Raw genomic sequence first — 20,547 nt, forward strand, 5'->3', positions numbered from 1 at the left:
GAAATAATTTAATGTTTTTGTAGTTTGTTTTCATGCTGTTTTTAGGAGCTGGAAACAAAGGAGACCTTGCTGCAGGACTTCTTAGCATTTTAAAGATGTTAGTTGGAGAACTTTAGTTACTGTTATTTATGTGATACCATGGGTGTGCCTGTGGTTCCCATAAAACACTCTTTCTTGAAATCCTTATCTGCTCACTGTGATAGTCCTCTAATGTAATGGCAACAGAATATGGGACATATAGATTAAGGGCTCAATTCTGTAAAGTGCAGAGGGCCTTCCACTCCCATTGAAGTTGGTGGGAGTTGAAGGTACTCAGCACTTCATAGGATTAGGCCAAGGGAAGTTAGGAGTCAAAGAAATAACTTAAAGGTCAGGACTTCCCAGCTGCAGTGTCCTCTTCCTTCTTTGAAGGGAGATGTCTACCTCCATAACTCAGCCAGCTGTCTGTCTGGAGACAGAAAGCTGGAACAGAGCTTGCTCTGAATCATAGGCCTGGTCTACACTACGCGTTTAAACCGATTTTAGGAGCGTTAAACCGATTTAACGCCGCACCCGTCCACACTAAGAGGCCCTTTATATCGATATAAAGGGCTCTTTAAACCAGTTTCTGTACTTCTCCTCAACGAGAGGAGTAGCGCTAATATCGGTATTACCATATTGGATTAGGGTTAGTGTGGCCGCAAATCGACGGTATTGGCCTCCGGGCGATATCCCACAGTGCACCACTGTGACCGCTCTGGACAGCAATCTGAACTCAGATGCAGTGGCCAGGTAGACAGGAAAAGCCCCGCGAACTTTTGAATATAATTTCCTGTTTGCCCAGCGTGGAGCTCCGATCAGCACAGGTGGCGATTCAGTCCCAAATCCAAAAAGAGCTCCAGCATGGACCGTATGGATGTGATCGCTGTATGGGCAGATAAATCTGTTCTATTAGAGCTCCGTTACAGAAGACGAAATTCCAAAGCATTTTAAAAAAATCTCCAGACAGAGGCCACAGCAGGGACTCAGCACACTGCTGCGTGACAAGCGTAACGGAAAGCCAAAGAATCAAATGGACGCTCATGAAGGGAGGGAGGGGGGACTGAGGACTCAAGCTATCCCACAGTTCCTGCAGTCTCCGAAAAGCATTTGCATTCTTGGCTGAGCTCCCAATGCCTGTGGGGTCAAAAACATTGTCCGGGGTGGTTCAGGGCATAGCTCGTCAATTTACCCCCCCCCCCCGAAGGAAAAGGGAAAATAATCGTCTCTTGACTTTTTTAAATGTCACCCTATGTCTACTGAATGCTGCTGGTAGACGCGATGCTGCGGCAGTGAACTGCAGCATCCTCTCCCCCCCTCCCTGGTGGCAGATGGTACAATATGACTGCTATCCATCGTCATCATCAGCCTGGTGGCAGACGGTACAGTGCAGAAGGACTGGTATCCGTCCTCGTCATCAGCCCGTGAGTGCTCCTGGCTAGCCTCAGGTGAGGTCGGCTGGGGGCGCCTGGGTAAAAATAGGAATGATTCCCGGTCATTCCCAGTAGATGGTACAGAATGGCTGGTAACCGTCTTCATCATAGCAACTGGGGGGCTGAGCTCCATCAGCCCCCGCCCTTCATGTGTAAAGAAAAGATTCTGTACTGCTTGGACTATCATAGCAGCGGGATGCTGGGCTCCTCTCCCACACTGCTTAATGTCCTGTCTGGACTATCATAGCAGCTGGAGGCTGCCTTCCCCTCATTATCTCACTAACAAATCACTGTTTCTTATTCCTGCATTCTTTATTACTTCCTCACACAAATGGGGGGACACTGCAACGGTAGCCCAGGAAAGCTGGGGGAGGAGAGAAGCAACAGGTGAGGTTGTTGCAGGGGCACCCCCTGTGAATGGCATGCAGCTCATCATTTCTGCAGGATCTGGCATGGAGCGGCTGTGCTCTCTGGTTCTCTGATACACTGGTTCTCTAGTACACTTGCCCCATATATTCTAGGCAGAACTGATTCTATTTTTAGATACCATAAAGGAGGGATTGACTCGGGGAGTCATTCCCATTTTTGTCTTTTGCGCCCCCGGCTGACCTCAGCCAGGGGCACCCATGACAACAGCAGACAGTACAGTACAGAAGGACTGATAACCATCATCTCGTTGCCAATTTACAATGGCAGCAGACGGTACAGAACGACTGATAACCGTCTCTGCTATCCTGCAAAAGCAAATGAATGCTGCTGTGTAGTGCTGCTGTATCGCCTCTCTCAGCGGCATCCAGTACACATACGATGACAATGACAAAAGGCAAAACAGGCTCCATGGTTGCCATGCTATGGCGTCTGCCAGGGCAATCCAGGGAAAAAGGGCGCGAAATGATTGTCTACCGTTGCTTTCCCAGAGGAAGGAATGACTGACGACATTTACCCAGAACCACCCGCGACAATGATTTTTGCCCCATCAGGCACTGGGATCTCAACTCAGAATTCCAAGGGGCGGGGGAGACTACGGGAACTATGGGATAGCTACGGAATAGCTACCCACAGTGCAACGCTCCGGAAATCGATGCTAGCCTTGGACCATGGACGCACACCACCGAATTAATGTGCTTAGTGTGGCCGCGTGCACTCGACTTTATACAATCTGTTTTACTAAACCGGTTTATGTAAAATCGGAATAATCCCATAGTGTAGACGTACCCATAGTTAAGAGAATTATCCTTTGACATGAAAGACCTGTTCACACTAAAGTTACAACTGTGATTTTCCTAGTTAGTTATAGTCATGGCCACATCAATCAGTTAAAAGTTGTGTGATCCAATTTGTGTCCACATAGCAGCTTTTCTGTTATTTCAACTCTGCCTGCACCTCACTACCTACCATGTGGTCTGTCTTGTATCAGTGCATTCTGGGGAAATCTTGTCAGTTGTCTCCTGATGTCTCAGCTGGGGATTGTGTGTGTGTCCTCTATTAAATGAGCGACCCCAGCTGCACGGTTAGTAGCCACAACTACTAGCAAAGTTTAAACATTGTGTGGACAGAAACAGTGCTTGAAGTCAGCCATGTGACTAGCTGATTACAAATTCAGTTAAAAATGGCAGAGTAGGGAGGGCTAAGGAGGAATCGTACTAAGGAAGCTTCACAGTATTGTCTAAACCTGACTGCATGTTTGTATTTGGGATAACTATCTGTCCTTTTATTGAAAGATATTAACAAATGTAGAGAAGACTCAGAGCCAGTGTTTCCCATCAGGTAAATAGTCTCACTCCTACTTTGTTGGCAGTGAGCAGATGGCTGTTTGTCAGGAGTTCAAGCCAATGTGTAGTGATGATAAGGACTGTTGGTAGTGCTGTTTTCTGTTCTGATGACAGGGCGAGATGCCACTCTTTTTATATTTGGTGAGCCCTCCCCTACTGCATATCAGAATAAGGGTGGGAATAGGACAGCGAGCTGCTGCACAGTACTTCCAGGCTGAAACAGCAAATCAGGGAATTAATTGCACTTTATTATGCCAGTTTGATTTTCTTATTCTTTAATTCCTACTGAGCTTGCGATTCCTGGGTCAGAAAGATTTTACGGTGAGATTTTGCTGCTAGATGTATTTAAAAACTTGACTCATGTACTATACCAGTATATTGATCTTCTTAAGCCAGTAGTAAATTGTAACTTTTTTTTAGAGTGTGGTCTATGGGTATGTCTATGTTGCAGTTAGGCATTCCTGGCTAGCCCATGCTGGCTGATTCAGGGCTCGGTCTAACGGGCTGTTTAATTTAATCCTAGGGTAATTCGGTATCACTGTGCACATGCAGAATTCATGTTCCCTGCAGAATTCCCCTCCTCCCCCCACAGAAAATAGATTCTACCAGCAAGGTGCTGCAATTACACCTTTTGCCCACCAGGGACTGCTGTGGTACCAGAACAGAGGGTAGACAGCCATGGATAGGGATGGGACAGTGACTGCATTCTTCACAGCACCCTGCCTGCAGAGCTACGTGAGGAGGCATGGGATATGGGGGGATAGCGTGGAGCACATGGGGCTGCTGGGGAGTGACACAGACTGGAGTTCAGAAGGGCTAGTGGGGTGATAGTATTGAGCCAGGGACTGAATGGGAATAGGGCCCACATAGGGCCAGGGGAAGGGGAGTGCAGGGATACACAGGGACAGGGGCAGATGTGTCTGACTGAATGGGAGAGGCTATAGATCAGCCAGGGTCTGCATGGGGGATGCTCTCCAACTCCCTAACAATCCCTTCTCTCCCCTCCAAAAAACCCTGTTCCATACTTCTCCCAGCCACACCCAACAATCCTCCAGGTTCACTCTCAGGCTGCTTCTGAGCAATTACTTCGCTCTCCCTCCGCTCCTCCATTACCCCTCAAGCCTTCTCACTGCTTATGAGGGGGGTGGGAAATGCATTTCTGTATTGTAGTTTAAATGAATTATTATTCAAAGTTCTGTATTAATATGTGTAGGAAGGAATGTATTTATTAAAAACATTTCTTGGATCTTATTTTTTGTCTGTTTTATTACAGACGTACTTGCTGACAGGTATTTTGAAATAAATTACCATAATAATTGAAATTGGTGTGATTATATTTTGTTGTTTTGATTAATAAAATATGCAGAATTTTAAAATCTCGTGTGCAGAATTTTACATTTTTTCGTGCAGAATCCCCCCAGGAGTATTACTGTGTAGACGTTCGGGCTCAGGCTGCAGCTTGAGCTCTGGGATCCTCCCTCCTCACTGGATCCTAGAGCCTGGGTTCCATCCTGAGCCAGAATGTTTACATTGCAATCAAACAGCCCCATAGCCTGAGCCCCCAAGTCAGTTGGCACGGGCCAACTGTGGATTTTTAATTGCAGTGTAGATCAGGGCCGCCCAGAGGGGGGGGCAAGAAGGGCAATTTGCCCCAGACCCCGAGCCCCACAGGGGCCCCCACGAGAGTTTTTCGGGGCCCCTGGAGCGGGGTCCCTCACTCGCTCCAGGGGGCCCGGAAAACTCTTGCAGGGCCGGGCGCAGGAGCTTCTTCGCTCCCCGTCTTCGCCGGCGGGGGGTCCTTCTGCTCCGAGACAGAAGGACCTCCCGCTGGCGAATTATCGCCGAAGACGGAGCGGGACCCGCCGCCGAAGTTCAGCTCGGTCTTCGGCGGTAATTCAGCGGCGGGGGGCCCTTCCGTTCCAGGACCCGCCACTGTATTACCGCCGAAGACCGGGCTGCGCTTCGGCGGCGGGTCCCGCTTCGGCAGTAATTCGGCGGCGCGCGGGTCCTGGAACGGAAGGGCCCCCCGCCGCCGAAGACCCCAGGCCCCTGGAATCCTCTGGGCGGCCCTGGTGTAGATATACCCTTACGGTCTAAACCAGGGGTCTCAAACTCAAATGACCACAAGAGGGCTAGTTCATTGGCCCAAGGGCCGCATCACTGACACACACACCCTTGCTGCCCCTGGCCCTGCCCCCACTCCACCCCTTCCACCCCTGCCTCTTCCCATCCCTTCCCTGCCCCCATTCCAACCCCTTTCCTGTAGTCCCCACCACAACTCCACCCCGTCCCTGCCCCCAGAGGGTGCATGAGGGGTGTGGTGGGGGCTCAGAGCAGGGAGTTGGGGTCCAGGCAGGGGGCTCAGGGTGCAGAAGGGGTGTGGGATGCAGCAGGGGGCTCAGGGCAGGGAGTTGGGGAGTGGAGTGCAGCAGGGGGCTCAGGGCAGGGAGTTGGGGTGTGGAGTGCAGCAGGGGGCTCAGGGCACAGGGTTGGGGTGCAGCAGGGGGCTGAGGTTCAGGCAGGGGGCTCAGGGCAGGGAGTTGGGGTGTGGAGTGCAGCAGGGGGCTCAGGGCAGAGGGTTGGGGTGCAGCAGGGGGCTGAGGTTCAGGCAGGGGGCTCAGGGCAGGGAGTTGGGGTGCAGCAGGGGGTTGGGGTACAGGCAGGGGGCTCAGGGCAGGGGATTGGGGTGCAGAAGGGGTATGGGAAGCAGCAGGGGGCTCAGGGCACAGGGTTGGGGTGTGGGGTGTAGCAGGGGGCTCAGGGTAGGGTGTTGAGGTGCAGGCAGGGAGTTGGGGGTGGGGTGCAGGAAGGCTTTGGGCTCTGGGGTAGCAGCGGTGCACACCGGGGCCAGGGCAGGCTGCCAGCCCCGGCCCCGCTCCCGCTCCGCTCCAGGAAGTAGCTGGAACCATGTCCCTGTGGCCCCTGTGGGAGGGGGATGCAGGGCTCTGCATCCTCCAGGTACCTCCCCCGAAGCTCCCATTGGCCGCAGTTCCCTGTTCCCGGCCAATGGGAGCTGCAGGGGGGCGGTGCTGGAAGCCAGGGCAACACACAGACCGAGCCCTCTGCTTCTTCCCCCCCACCCCACTCCTCCCGGCCGCAGGGATGTGATGCCAGGGAGCGGCACGGGGCTCGAGGCGGGCAATCCTGTGGGTGTAGTTTGCCCACCCCTGGCCTGGAGGTAGGCCAGGCAGCGGGGCCCGCAGGCCGCATGTTTGAGACCCCTGGGCTAAACCAAGGGACTGTGTATGGTGACTTCTGGGTTCTGTACCTATCTTGGCACTATCTCCTGAAAGCTGGATTTTATGCATTTTTTGTAAGAATATTCATAACAAAAAGTTGATAAGAACCTACAACGTGTTTTGTGTTCCTGCAGTGGAGTCTAGAAGACTGTTCTCTCGCAGTGTGAAAAGTCTATTAATATAACTTTGAGTTCCAGATTTAGTTCGCTCTCATTGCAAGAAAAATTAGTGCAGTCTGCAAATGAGGCTAGGTTACAGTGAATTCAGATATGAGAGGAGGAATGCCAGAAATTGGAGGGGATGATTTAGATCAGGGGTCTCAAACACGCGGCCCATGGGGCTCTTCTGTGTGGTCCGCCGGGGTGGGCAAACTACAGCGGCCCACGGGATTACCCCCCGTGGCTCCACGCCGCTCCCTTAAGCGGCTGGCAGCACATCCCTCCAGGCCGGAAAGGGGGGGGGGAGGAGGCAGAGGGCTCCTGCATTGCCTCACTTCAAGGTATCACCCCTCGCAGCTCCCATTGGCCGGGAACAGGGAACCGTGGCCAACGGGAGCTTCATGGGAGGTACCTGGAGGAGCAGCAGCGGGGCCCTGTGCCCACCTCCGCTCCCCCAGGAACCGTGGTTCCAGCTGCTTCCTGGATCGGAGCGGCGCAGGGCCAAGGGATGCATGCCACTGCCACCCCGGAGCTGCTCTAGGTAAGTGGTGCTGGGCCGGAGCTTGCACCCCGCACCCCTCCGGCACCCCAACTCCCTGCCCTGAGCCACCTGCTGCACCCTGCACCTCTCCTGCACCCCTTGGTGACAGGGAACGGGCAGCCTTGGGGTGGGGACTTTGGGGAAGGGGTGGGGCAGGGGCGGGGCCTCATGGAAAGGGTGGAGTGGGGACGGGGGCAGTGAGGGTGGGGGTGTCAGTGATGTGACCCTCAGGCCAATGCACTAGACCTCATGTGGCCCTTGTGGTCATTTGAGTTTGAGACCCCTGATTTAGATGCTTTTAAGGTGAGAAGAAGGAATCCAAAGATAGCATAAGGAAAGGTGGGAACAAATGTCTAGAAGGTAACATTTAAAATATAAGCATTAGAGAAACTGAGAAATGTTTCTCGAACTTTAAGTTCTTGCAGGGATGTGAAGGGTAACAAGAAGGGTTTCTACAGGTGTGTTAGTAACAAAAAGGTCAGGGAAAGTGTGGGACCCCTACTGAATGGGGGAGGCAACTTAGTGACAGATGATGTAGAAAAAGCTGAAGTACTCAGTGCTTTTTTTGCCTTGGTCTTCACAGACTAGGTCAGCTCCCAGACTGCTCCACTGGGCAGCACAGAATGGGGAGGAGGTGAGCAGCCCGCAGTGGTGAAAGAACTGGTTAAGGACTATTTAGAAAAGCTGGACATGCACAAGTCTGTAGGTCCAGATCTAATGCCTGAGGGTGCTGAGGGAATTAGTTGATGTGATTGCAGAGCTATTAGCCATTATCTTTGAAAACTCGTGCTGACTGGGGAAGGTCATGGACGATTGGAAAAAGGCAAATATGGTGCCCATCATTAAAAAACGGAAGAGGAGAACCCAGGGAACTATGGACCGGTCAGCCTCACCACAGTCCCTGGCAAAATCATGGAACAGGTCCTCAGGGAATCCACTTGGAGGAGAGGAAGGTGATCAGGAATAGTCAACATGGATTCACCAAAGGCAAGTCATGCCTGACCAACCAGCTTGCCTTCTATGATGAGATAACTGGCTCTGTGGATATGGGGAAAGTGGTGGACCTGTTATTCCTTGACTTTAGCAAAGCTTTTGTTACGGTCTCCCACAGTATTCTTGCAGCAAGTTAAAGTATGGATTGGATGAATGGACTATAAGGTGGATAGAAAGCTGGCTAGATTGTCGGGCTCAACAGGTAGTGATCAACAGCTCAATGTCTAGTTGGCAGCCAGTATCAAGCGGAGTGCCCCGGGGGTTGATCATGGGGCCGGTTTTGTTCAATATCTTATTAAAGCACCCTTGGCAAATTTGATGAACATAAGAACATAAGAAAGGCCGTACTGGGTCAGACCAAAGGTCCATCTAGCCCAGTATCTGTCTACTGACAGTGGCCAATGCCAGGTGCCACAGAGGGAGTAAACCAAACAGGCAATGATCAAGTGATCTCTCTCCTGCCATCCATCTCCATCCTCTGACGAACAGAGGCTAGGGACACCATTCCTTACCCATCCTGGCTAATAGCCATTTATGGACTTAGCCACCATGAATTTATCCAGTCCCCTTTTAAACATGAGGTTCACCAAGGACAAGCGCAGAGTCCTGCACTTAGGATGGAAGAATCCCATGCGCTGCTACAGGCTGGGGACAAACTGGCTAAGCAGCAGTTCTGCAGAAAAGGACCTGGGGATTACAGTGGATGAAAAGCTGTATATGAGTCATAGAATCTCAGGGTTGGAAGGGACCTCAGGAGGTCATCTAGTCCAACCCCCTGCTCAAAGCAGGATCAAACCCAACTAAATCATCCCAGCCAGGGCTTTGTCAAGCCTGACCTTAAAAACCTCTAAGGAAGGAGATTCCACCACCTCCCTAGGTAACCCATTCCAGTGCTTCACCACCCTCCTAGTGAAAAAGTTTTTCCTAATGTCCAACCTAAACCTCCCCCTCTGCAACTTGAGACCATTACTCCTTGTTCTGTCATCTTCTACCACTGAGAACAGTCTAGATCCATCCTCTTTGGAACCCCCTTTCAGGTAGTTGAAAGCAGCTATCAAATCCCCCCTCATTCTTCTCTTCTGCAGGCTAAACAATCTCAGTTCCCTCAGCCTCTCCCCGTAAGTCATGTGCTCCAGCCCCCTAATCATTTTTGTTGCCCTCCGCTGGACTCTCTCCAATTTATCCACATCCTTCTTGTAGTGTGGGGCCCAAAACTGGACACAGTACTCCAAATGAGGCCTCACCAGTGCTGAATAGAGGGGAATGATCACATCCCTCGATCTGCTGGAAATGCCCCTACTTTTACAGCCCAAAATGCCATTAGCCTTCTTGGCAACAAGGGCACACTGTTGACTCATTCAGCTTTTCGTCCACTGTAACCCCTACGTCCCTTTCTGCAGAACTGCTGCCCAGCCATTCGGTCCCTAGTCTATAGCAGTGCATGGGATTCTTCCATCCTAAATGCAGGACTCTGCACTTGTCCTTGTTGAACCTCATCATATTTCTTTTGGCCCAATCCTCTAATTTGTCTAGGTCCCTCTGTATCCTATTCCTACCCTCCAGCATATCAACCACTCCTCCCAGTTTAGTGTCATCTGCAAACTTGCTAAGGGTGCAGTCCACACCATCCTCCAGATCATTAATGAAGATATTGAACAAAACCGGCCCCAGCACCGACCCTTGGGACACTCCACTTGATACCGGCTGCCAACTAGACATGGAACCATTGATCACTACCCGTTGAGCCCGACCATCTAGCCAGTTTTCTATCCACCTTACCGTCCATTCATCCAGCCCAGACTTCTTTAACTTGCTGGCAAGAATACTGTGGGAGACTGTATCAAAAGCTTTATTGAAGTCCAGAAATAGCACATCCACTGCTTTCCCCTCATCCACAGAGCTGGTTATCTCATCATAGAAGGCAATTAGGTTAGTCAGGCATGACTTGCCCTTGGTGAATCCATGCTGACTGTTCCTGATCACTTTCCCCTCCTTTAAGTGGTCACCAGTGTGCCCTGGTTGCCAAGAAGGCTAACGGTCTATTGGGCTGCATTAGTAGGAGCATTGCCAGCAGATCGAGGGAAGTGATTATTCCCCTCTATTTGGAACTAGTGAGGCCACACCTGGAGTATAGCATACAGTTTTGCGCCCCCCCCCCCCCTACAGAAAGGATGAGGACAAATTGAAGAGAGGGCAGCAAAAATGACTGGGGGCTGAGGCACATGATTTATGAGGAGAGACTGAGGAAACTGGGCTTGTTTAGTCTGCAGAAGAGATGAGTGAGAGGGGATTTGAGAGCAGCCTTCAACTACCTGAAGGGGGGTTCCAAGAGGATGGAGCTCGGCTGTTCTCAGTGGTGGCAGATGACAGAACAAGAAGCAATGGTCTCAAGTTGCAGTGGGGTAGGTCTAGGTTGGATATTAGGAAACACTATTTCACTAGGAGGATGGTGAAGCACTGGAATGGGTTTCCTAGTGAGGTGGTGGAATCTCCATTCTTAGAGATTTTTAAGGCCCAGCTTGACAGAGCCCTAGCAGAGATGATTTAGTTGGTGTTGGTCCTGCTTTGAGCAGAGGGTTGAACTAGGTGACCTCCTGAGGTCTCTTCCAACCTTAATCTTCTATGATTCTATGCAGTACACCAGCATCAGAACTTGGGATCAGAGCTCTGTTTTGTTTGCAAGGAGACTGCATGTTTTCTGTGAGGAGACTGCAGCGGAAACTCGAACTGTTCTGCAGTTATAGCACAGACAATAAAGCATCTCTAGGTGTGTGCTTTAATCATGGTAATTGCGTAGTGAACTTAACGCTTGATCCCTTTTGGAAGGTCAGCTGCTCCATCTGCAGACCTCACCCTTGCCATTGATCAGGGCTGGAATCTCAGTCCCCAGGACAAAAGCATTTATGTTCTAGAGCAGGGGTCGGCAATCTTTCAGAAGTAGTGTGCCGAGTCTTCATTTATTCACTCTAATTTAAGTTTTGTGTGCCGATAATACATTTTAACATTTTTAGAAGGTCTCTTTCTGTAAGTCTATAATATATAAATAAACTATTGTTGTATGTAAAGTAAATAAGGTTTTCAAAATGTTTAAGAAGCTTCATTTAAAATTAAATTAAAATGCAGAGCCCCCCGGACCCAGGCAGTGTGAGTGCCACTGAAAATTAGCTCGCGTGCTGCCTTCGGCACAGGTGCCGTAGGTTGCCTACCCCTGTTCTAGAGCATAGTACTTCTGGGTTTTCTGTTTTCTGCCTCCTGTTTGGCTTTTCCCTTCCAGGTACCCCACTTTCCCTCCCTTGCAGCTGCCAGCCTACACCAGTCTCTGCCTAGGAAGGTCAGAGAGCAGTGTGCTCTGAAGGGATTTGGAGTGGAGCACCATGTCTCCATAGGGTAGCAGGGAATAGCTTTAAGTGCTCTTTTCTCAAGCTGGCAGAAGCTGCATTGCTGCTTGGACCTTGGCATCTTTACAGAGACCAGCCTAGCTGAGTATCAGAGGGGTAGCTGTGTTAGTCTGTATCCACAAAAACAACGAGGAGTCCGGTGGCATGTTAAAGACTATCAGATTTATTTGGGCATAAGCTTTCGTGGGTAAAAAACCCACTTCTTCAGATGCATGGAGAAGAATAGCTGAAGAATTTCAAGAAGTTTGCAAACGAAGTCTATTAACACACCTTTTTCCACACCCAATGAGATTTGACTGACTTTGTGAAACATCCAAAGCAAATACCCTTCAAATTCCCTTTGACATGTTTGTAACGAGTGTTCAGAGCCACCTCTGTTCCACGTTTATGTCACACAAGGGGAAGTGAGGGAGCTATAAAGACTGTAGTTGCTGTTTGCAAAAGTATTCACAAGTGGGAGATCCATTAGTGAGTTATGCTGTCATCCTAAACTCATGGCAATAAAAGCGTTATAAAAACATGTGATGATATGGGGGTGGCTTACTGCCTCTGTCATGTGTTCAGGTGCCCACAGCACTGATAAGTGAGTTATGCAGAGCTTCCCAAGCCAGTGATATTAAAAGATCTCTCAACTCACCTTCCATCTTGTTTGTGCATCTTATATTTTGCTTTGGGGGCAGTTTTTCCCCTTTGCAAGTCTAGAGGTTAGTACTGAATCAGTTTTGTCATTGGCCTAGCTGGAGCTTGTTGATCTTCAAAAGCTTAAAGTGAATTTTTATAATGGCTGGAAATCTACAGTATTCCAAGGCTTGTAATTCAGATGGGGTAGGAGAGGATAATGTATGAGTGTCATATGTGTGAAAACTACATCTGGGCCTCAGTGCTCCCTCTTGTGGAAGAAACCCATGGTGTGGGAAATCCCACTCCAAAAACTTGTCATCAAGTAGAATCTGGAGCTTCCCTTCCAAGGAGAGGAGGTTGTGGCAGCAGGAAGGAGCTGCAGAATGTGAACTCCACAGAATCCAACTGCTTCCCCTCCACTCTGCTTTCTAAGGGTCCCCCCACATCAGAAAGGTTCCCTCTGCAGCTGTGTGCTAGCACTGCTCCCAACAGGTGGGATGATGAGCACAGAGGGGAGTTCACAGTGCAAAAAGCACCATTATGTCCCACAAGGTTTCCAGTTGGGAACCTGCTGGGAAACCATGCTGCACAAAGGGGCACTTGGGCATGGGAGCGTGCTGCCTACTCCCTCTCTTCTGTGCTCCCTGCCTGTAGACGTGTGCTTCGTTGCTCACAGTACAAATTTCCTGGAGACCACTCTTTCACATACCAGTGAGAACATAAGAACATAAGAAAGGCCGTACCGGGTCAGACCAAAGGTCCATCTAGCCCAGTATCTGTCTACCGACAGTGGCCAATGCCAGGTGCCCCAGAGGGAGTGAACCTAACAGGCAATGATCAAGTGATCTCTCTCCTGCCATCCATCTCCATCCTCTGACGAACAGAGGCTAGGAACACTATTCTTTACCCATCCTGGCTAATAGTCATTTATGGACTTAGCCTCCATGAATTTATCCAGTCCCCTTTTAAACATTGTTACAGTCCTAGCCTTCACAACCTCCTCAGGTAAGGAGTTCCACAAGTTGACTGTGCGCTGCGTGAAGTAGAACTTCCTTTTATTTGTTTTAAACCTGCTGTCTATTAATTTCATTTGGTGACCCCTAGTTCTTGTATTATGGGAATAAGTAAATAACTTTTCCTTATCCACTTTCTCAACATCACTCATGATTTTATATACCTCTATCATATCCCCCCTTAGTCTCCTCTTTTCCAAGCTGAAGAGTCCTAGCCTCTTTAATCTTTCCTTGTATGGAACCCTCTCCAAACCCCTAATCATTTTAGTTGCCCTTTTCTGAACCTTTTCTAGTGCTAGAATATCTTTTTTGAGGTGAGGAGACCACATCTGTACACAGTATTCGAGATGTGGGCGTACCATGGATTTATATAAGGGCAATAATATATTCTCAGTCTTATTCTCTATCCCCTTTTTAATGATTCCTAACATGCTGTTTGCTTTTTTGACCGCCTCTGCACACTGCGTGGACATCTTCAGAGAACTATCCACGATGACGCCAAGATCTTTTTCCTGACTCATTGTAGCTAAATTAGCCCCCATCATATTGTATGTATAGTTGGGGTTATTTTTTCCAATGTGCATTACTTTACATTTATCCACATTAAATTTCATTTGCCATTTTGTTGCCCAATCACTTAGTTTTGTGAGATCTTTTTGAAGTTCTTCACAATCTGCTTTGGTCTTAACTATCTTGAGCAGTTTAGTATCATCTGCAAACTTTGCCACCTCACTGTTTACCCCTTTCTCCAGATCATTTATGAATAAGTTGAATAGGATTGGTCCTAGGACTGACTCTTGGGGAACACCACTAGTTACCCCTCTCCATTCTGAGAATTTACCATTAATTCCTACCCTTTGTTCCCTGTCTTAACCAGTTCTCAATCCATGAAAGGACCTTCCCTTTTATCCCATGACAGCTTAATTTACGTAAGAGTCTTTGGTGAGGGACCTTGTCAAAGTCTTTCTGGAAATCTAAGTACACTATGTCCACCGGATCCCCCTTGTCCACATGTTTGTTGACCCCCTTCAAAGAACTCTAATAGATTAGTAAGACACGATTTCCCTTTACAGAAACCATGTTGACTATTGCTCAACAGTTTGTTTTTCTATGTGTCCGACAATTTTATTTTTAACTATTGTTTCGACTAATTTGCCCGGTACCAACGTTAGACTTACCAGTCTGTAATTGCCGGGATCACCTCTAGAGCCCTTTTAAAATATTGGCGTTACATTAGCTAACTTCCAGTCATTGGGTACCAATGCCGATTTAAAGGACAGGTTACAAACCTTAGTTAATAGTTCCGCAACTTCACATTTGAGTTCTTTCAGAACTCTTGGGTGAATGCCATCGGGTCCCGGTGATTTGTTAATGTTGAGTTTATCAATTAATTCCAAAACCTCCTCTAGTGACACTTCAATCTGTGACAGTTCCTCAGATTTATCACCTACAAAAGCCAGCTCAGGTTTGGGAATCTCCCTAACATCCTCAGCCGTGAAGACTGAAGCAAAGAATCCATTTAGTTTCTCCGCAATGCCTTTATCGTCTTTAAGCGCTCCTTTTGTATTTCGATCGTCAAGGGGCCCCACTGGTTATTTAGCAGGCTTCCTGCTTCTGATGTACTTAAACGTTTTGTTATTACCTTTGGAGTTTTTGGCTAGCCGTTCTTCAAACTCCTCTTTGGCTTTTCTTATTACACTCTTGCACTTAAATTGGCAGTGTTTGTGCTCTTTTCTATTTGCCTCACTAGGATTTGACTTCCACTTTTTAAAGGAAGTCTTTTTATCTCTCACTGCTTCTTTTACATGGTTGTTAAGCCACGGTGGCTCTTTTTTAGTTCTTTTACTGTGTTTCTTAATTTGGGATATACATTGAAGTTGGGCCTCTATTATGGTGTCTTTAAAAAGGGCCCATGCAACTTGCAGGGATTTCACTTTAGTCACTGTACCTTTTAACTTTTGTTTAACTAGCCCCCTCATTTTTGTATAGTTCCCCCTTTTAAAATTAAATGCCACAGTGTTGGGCTGTTGAGGTGTTCTTCCCACCACAGGGATGTTGAATGCTATTGTATTATGGTCACTATTTCCAAGCGGTCCTGCTATAGTTACCTCTTGGACCAGCTCCTGCGCTCCACTCAGGATTAAATCTAGAGTTGCCTCTCCCCTTGTGGGTTCCCGTACCAGCTGCTCCATGAAGCAGTCATTTAAAGTATCGAGAAATTTTATCTCTGCATTTCGTCCTGAAGTCAAATGTTCCCAGTCAATATGGGGATAATTGAAATCCCCCACTATTATTGGGTTCTTAATTTTCATAGCCTCTCTAATTTCCCTTAGCATTTCATCATCACTATTACTGTCCTGGTCAGGTGGTCAATAATAGATCCCTAATGTTATATTTTTATTAGAGCATGAAATTTCTATCCATAGAGATTCTATGGAACATGTGGATTCGCTTAAGATTTTTACTTCATTTGAATCTACATTTTCTTTCACATATAGTGCCACTCCTCCCCCTGCACGGCCTGTTCTGTCCTTCCAATATATTTTGTACCCCGGAATGATTGTGTCCCATTGATTGCTCTCAGTCCACCAGGTTTCTGTGATGCCTATTATATCAATATCCTCCTTTATCACAAGGCACTCTAGTTCACCCATCTTATTTCCCTTATGCCCTTTTATTTCCCAGTATTTTCCCACCACCACGTATATACAGCTATATACAGTTCAATACCAGTCAGGTAGCCCCTTAGGGAACAGTTTGCTCTTACAGCAGCTGGGAGCAACAGGTCCTCACTTTCCTGTCCCCCCCCCCCCCCCCCCCCCCCCCCCCCCTTCCTTCCAGCTAGCTTTATAGGCCTTCCTCTCAGCGGGCTCACAGGTGATTGCTCTCAGGCTCCTTTAATGAGCCACACCCTGCCAGCTCCAGCCAGTTCCCCTTGATGGAAGCTATGCTAGCAGGTTCTGAGCTAACAGGGGCTGGTTCAGTGCCTCTTAAGCCAGCACCCTGTTACGCACCCTCCCCCTTAAGAACAGTGCCCCCTTTGGCCCCTCGGCCCTTCCGCTGTTCCCCCGAAGGAGGCTCTTTCGGGGAGTTCTCCCCGCTCTCAGCTGGGCCCTGCCCAGCCAGCATCCCGGATGGTTTCTCCATCCCTCTCCCACAGAAGGAGCATTTCTCCGGGAGTGGTGGCCCCCCCATCTCTGCTTCCGCCCGCAGGTCGTCACACCAATCACAGTGGGGCAGGCCCCCATCCCCAGCTCCCCCTGTGTGTCTGGCCAGGGCTCAGGGGTGGTTTTCACTTCTAGCGGGATCTCCCGCGCCTCAGTTTCCCTTGGCTCTCCTTGCAGCTCGGGGCTCTCCTGCCCCCCTGAGGAGGGGGCGGCATTCATCCCACCGCTGGGCGGGACCTTCCATGCCTCAGTTTCCCCCATTCGTCCCAGTACATCTGGGGCTTCTTCCGCAGAGAGCGGTATCAGGGGGTGTTCCCCCATACCTCTTCCTTCTCTGGGGGAGTCCAGACCGACCAGCTCCCCCATATATGGTTCCCGCAGGTCTCCCCGCTCTCGGCTTTGCCGTCTAGGAGTTTTGTCTTGGTTCCCAGGACGTGGCCCGTCCTCCTGCCCTGGGGTCCTCATTCTCTGGGGATCCAACCCCCCTCTCGGGGTATCCTCTTGTTTTGCACCCGGTAGTGAGGCCCATTCTCGGCCTAGCAGTACCAGACACGGTAGTTTCTCCAGGACCCCTACCCGCTTCCACCGGAAGCAACCCTTCGCTTCCAGGGGTACCTGGGCTACCAGGCAGGACTTCCTATCCCCATGTACACACCTGAGGCCATCCTTTCCCCCGGAACGAGCCAATGTGGCTTAACCAGCGCCTTTCGCACCAGCATGCAACTCGAGGCGTATCGACCACAGCCGTTTGGGGTTTCTGCCCCACTTTCACAGGCACAGTGGACAACCCTAGCCCCCGCTTCCGTCCTGCCTGTTCAGTCCAAGCACAAAAGTCCGCCCAGCCACATTCCATGTCCGGGCAGTCTTGTTTAACGTGCCCTGGCTTCCCACACTGCCAGCACGCTAGGCAGGCGGGCCTCTCGGGTGCTCCTTGGGGCTCCCCCTATTTCTCCTTGCCTCTCCCGGGGAAGGAGTCCATGGGCTTCTGCCCCAGTTCCCTGTCTTTCCGTTGTTGGTCCTCCCCCCGGGATCTCTCAGCCTCTATATACTCCTCGGTTACCCGAACCGCCTCTTCAACGGTGCTCGGCTTGTGTCTCCTCACCCAGGTGCGCACCGTCTCCGGGAGGCTTTGCAAGAACTGCTCCAGTATCAGGGAGTCCATTATCTCCTCCACTGCATGCGTGTCAAGCCTCAACCAGCGTGTGGCCCAGTCCCTTAACCTCTGGGTGAATGCCCGTGGGTCGCACAGCAGATGTCCACCAGGCAGACTGGAGCTTCTGTTTGTACCTTTCCGCTGATAAGCCTACTTGGTCCAAAATGGCTGCTCTCACAGCCTCATAGTTCTGGGCAGCCCTTCCCCCAAAGCCATATAGGCCGCTTGCGCCTCGCCAGTCAAATAAGGGGCTAGTCGGAGGGCCCAGGTTGTCCTGTCCCATCCGGCCCCCGCGGCTACCCTCTCAAAAGTTCCTAAGGAGGCGTCCAGGTCATTCGCCGGGCTCATTTTGCAGAGTCCCCAGCCTGGCGGCCGGGCGCCCTCCCCTGCCCCGGGACTCACCAGCCACTGCAGGAGCTGCCCGTGGACATTGCTTTGCTCCCGGATGAAGTCCTGCAGGCTTTTCTGTTGCTCGGCCTGCCAGGCCAAAACAGCCTGTCTTTCTGCTTGGTGTGCCTGCTGGAAAGTCTGCAGAGCTTGCTGGGAAGTCTGCAGGGCTTGCTGGGTCTGTTTCTGTTGCTCTACGAGCCATTTCAGGGTCTCCTCCATTAACAGGCCACCAACCATGCTCATTGGCTTCAGTGGTTCCCGAACAAGCCCCCACGTGTAGCTGTGCGCTTCGTTGCTCACGGTACAAATTTGCTGGAGACCACTCTTTCACACGCCAGTGCCCTTTTATTTCCCAGTATTTTCCCACCACCACGTATATACAGCTATATACAGTTCAATACCAGTCAGGTAGCCCCTTAGGGAACAGTTTGCTCTTACAGGAGCTGGGAGCAACAGGTCCTCACTTTTCTGTCCCCCACTTCCTTCCAGCTAGCTTTATAGGCCTTCCTCTCAGCGGGCTCACAGGTGATTGCTCTCAGGCTCCTTTAATGAGCCACACCCTGCCAGTTCCAGCCAGTTCCCCTTGATGGGAGTTATGCTAGCAAGTTCTGAGCTAACGGGCTGGTTCAGTGCCTCTTAAGCCAGCATCCTGTTACACTGCCTCAGTGCCAACCACGTCTACAAGTGGAGGAGAAAATGGAGTCCCTAGGTTGTGACCATTCCTCTCCGGTCACCCCACAGGTCAAACCCCTGCTTTGCCTTGGCCTCCTATTGGATTTTAAAAGCCTGAACTATAATGTCCTCGTTCTGCCGGCTGGGAAGAAAGTATGAACTTTGCTGCTCCTGGAAACAAAGTATCCACCTGTAAGAGAGGTGATAGACACCCCATGGGGAAAGAGGAGCCTCACTCTAGTGACCCAGCCCACCTCATTGCTACCTCATTGCTCATTCCACTCTCATGCTAGGCTTGCAGCAGGCTGCCTCCCTGGAACTGTCTCCGGGCCAGTTATAACTACGTGTCTTACACAGTACAAAAGTCTTTGGCTTTGTAAATTGAAAACATCAGTGTTTTGGGGGAGAGATTATTTGACTCAGGATGGAATGGGGCTGAATCCTTCCTGCCTTCAGCCCCTACTATGATCCACACACCCCCAAAATATGCCAAGAGTGACTCATTCTCTCTGAGGTTACTGGGACTAGATGGACCTGATTTGGGATAGGCTGGGTGTTTGGCAACAAAAGGACTAAGACAGCAGTAAAAGCGCTGAGAGTAGGAAAAGGTATTAGTTAAATCTGAGCACTAGTTAATAATTAGTCACAGGATAGAGATAATGGATCTGGGTTCTGCTTGTCAGCATTATGTGAAATTGCCCTTTTAAAAACTTTGATCCATCTAAGGATTGCTGTACTGGGGGAGACGGGTCTCTTGGAGACAGTGGATGGGAAAACTGGCTCTGGGAAAGTAAGTACCCAGCACAGCTTCTCTGGCTGTGACTCTGGCTTCCTTTGGAGGGTGTGTGGGAGCGTTAGGGTGTTTTATGTGCTGGATAATCTTCATGGAACAAACTACTCTGTTGGTCCCTGATTGTTCCCTATCCAGTGCTGTGTTTGCCAAGCCCTAAAAGTGACCTGTAAGAATGATCAGGCTGCCTTGCTCACCTAAAATACTTTGTATAGGCATTATCACTTCCAGAGGATTTTGTTCGTCATCTTCTCTCAACTCCCTTCCCACCCTCCCAGTCCTCACAGAGGAGAAAACTGCTGTCTTGGTGAAGTGACAAAAATGGTAATTTTTTGAGCGATGGGTTTTTGGTAGTTTTTTGAGGGATGGGTTTTTGACTCCATAAATGCAAAAATATCTTAATGGTTTTGATACTGTCAAATGCACTGGATGATGGGGAAGTGCTCCCAGAATGTCATCCTGGCTCTCACCCATTCCTAGATGAATGGATAGAAACAATTTGCTTGTTGTACTTTGTCTTTTTTTCCTCCATCCATGACCTTTTCCATGTCATTTAATAAGGACAGATGGGTGAGTCCATTCCTGATCTGGGAGCTTTATAGGTCAGCTGGTGAGAGCAGGAGAGTGCCTCTGGAGATTGAGGCCTTTGGGTTTATTTAAAAGTAGACTTTGTGGCATGTACTTGGCTGACAGGCATGCACACACTAGAGTGATTTCTGCAGAGAAGGGACTAAATTCAAACTTCCCAGTGCCACAGCCATTTCTGGCAATGGATGCACCAAGGAACTGCTCCATTTTTCCATGGCTGAAGTGGGACAAGCTTTGGTTTTGCCAGAGATCTGTAGCTAGCTAGTGATCTCAAGTGGAAGGAGAGGGCTGCATTTTTAACTCTCCTGCAAATTAGCAAAACTAAATCTTTTTCTAAAAATCTCCTGTAGGTGGTGATTAGTCATGGGGGGTAGGGGGGTGGAGTGTTTAGAAGTTTAAAATGTGATCCAGGTTGTGAACAAAAGTAGCTGTTGTACTAAAGGCATGGAGTGGGTTGAAGATCTCAATCCAGTTCCTTATGAGACTGTGTCCTTGGCATAGCAACTCCCAAGTTCCAATTAATGCCAGATGTCATGACATTGTCAGTAGAGAGGCCAAGGGTTGAATGGCTCCCACATCTGTAGATTAACCCTGGATGCCC

At 49.6% G+C, this 20,547-nt stretch overlaps 1 protein-coding gene across 3 annotated transcripts in view; it reads left to right on the forward strand.

The window, feature by feature from the left end:
* Positions 1–20,547, forward strand: part of SLC31A1 (solute carrier family 31 member 1) — a 97,605-nt gene that overhangs the window by 15,485 nt on the left and 61,573 nt on the right. Inside the window, exon 1 of one of the 3 annotated variants that reach the window (XM_044992881.1) lies at positions 19,229–19,358. The exons of the other annotated variants lie outside the window; for them this stretch is intronic. The gene's annotated coding sequence lies outside the window, so the exon portion shown is untranslated. Of the gene's footprint in view, positions 1–19,228; positions 19,359–20,547 lie in introns of those variants that run through there. 3 annotated transcript variants of the gene reach the window in all.

Source organism: Mauremys mutica, chromosome 18, assembly GCF_020497125.1.
Source record: "Mauremys mutica isolate MM-2020 ecotype Southern chromosome 18, ASM2049712v1, whole genome shotgun sequence".
NCBI classification, from domain to species: Eukaryota; Metazoa; Chordata; order Testudines; family Geoemydidae; genus Mauremys; species Mauremys mutica.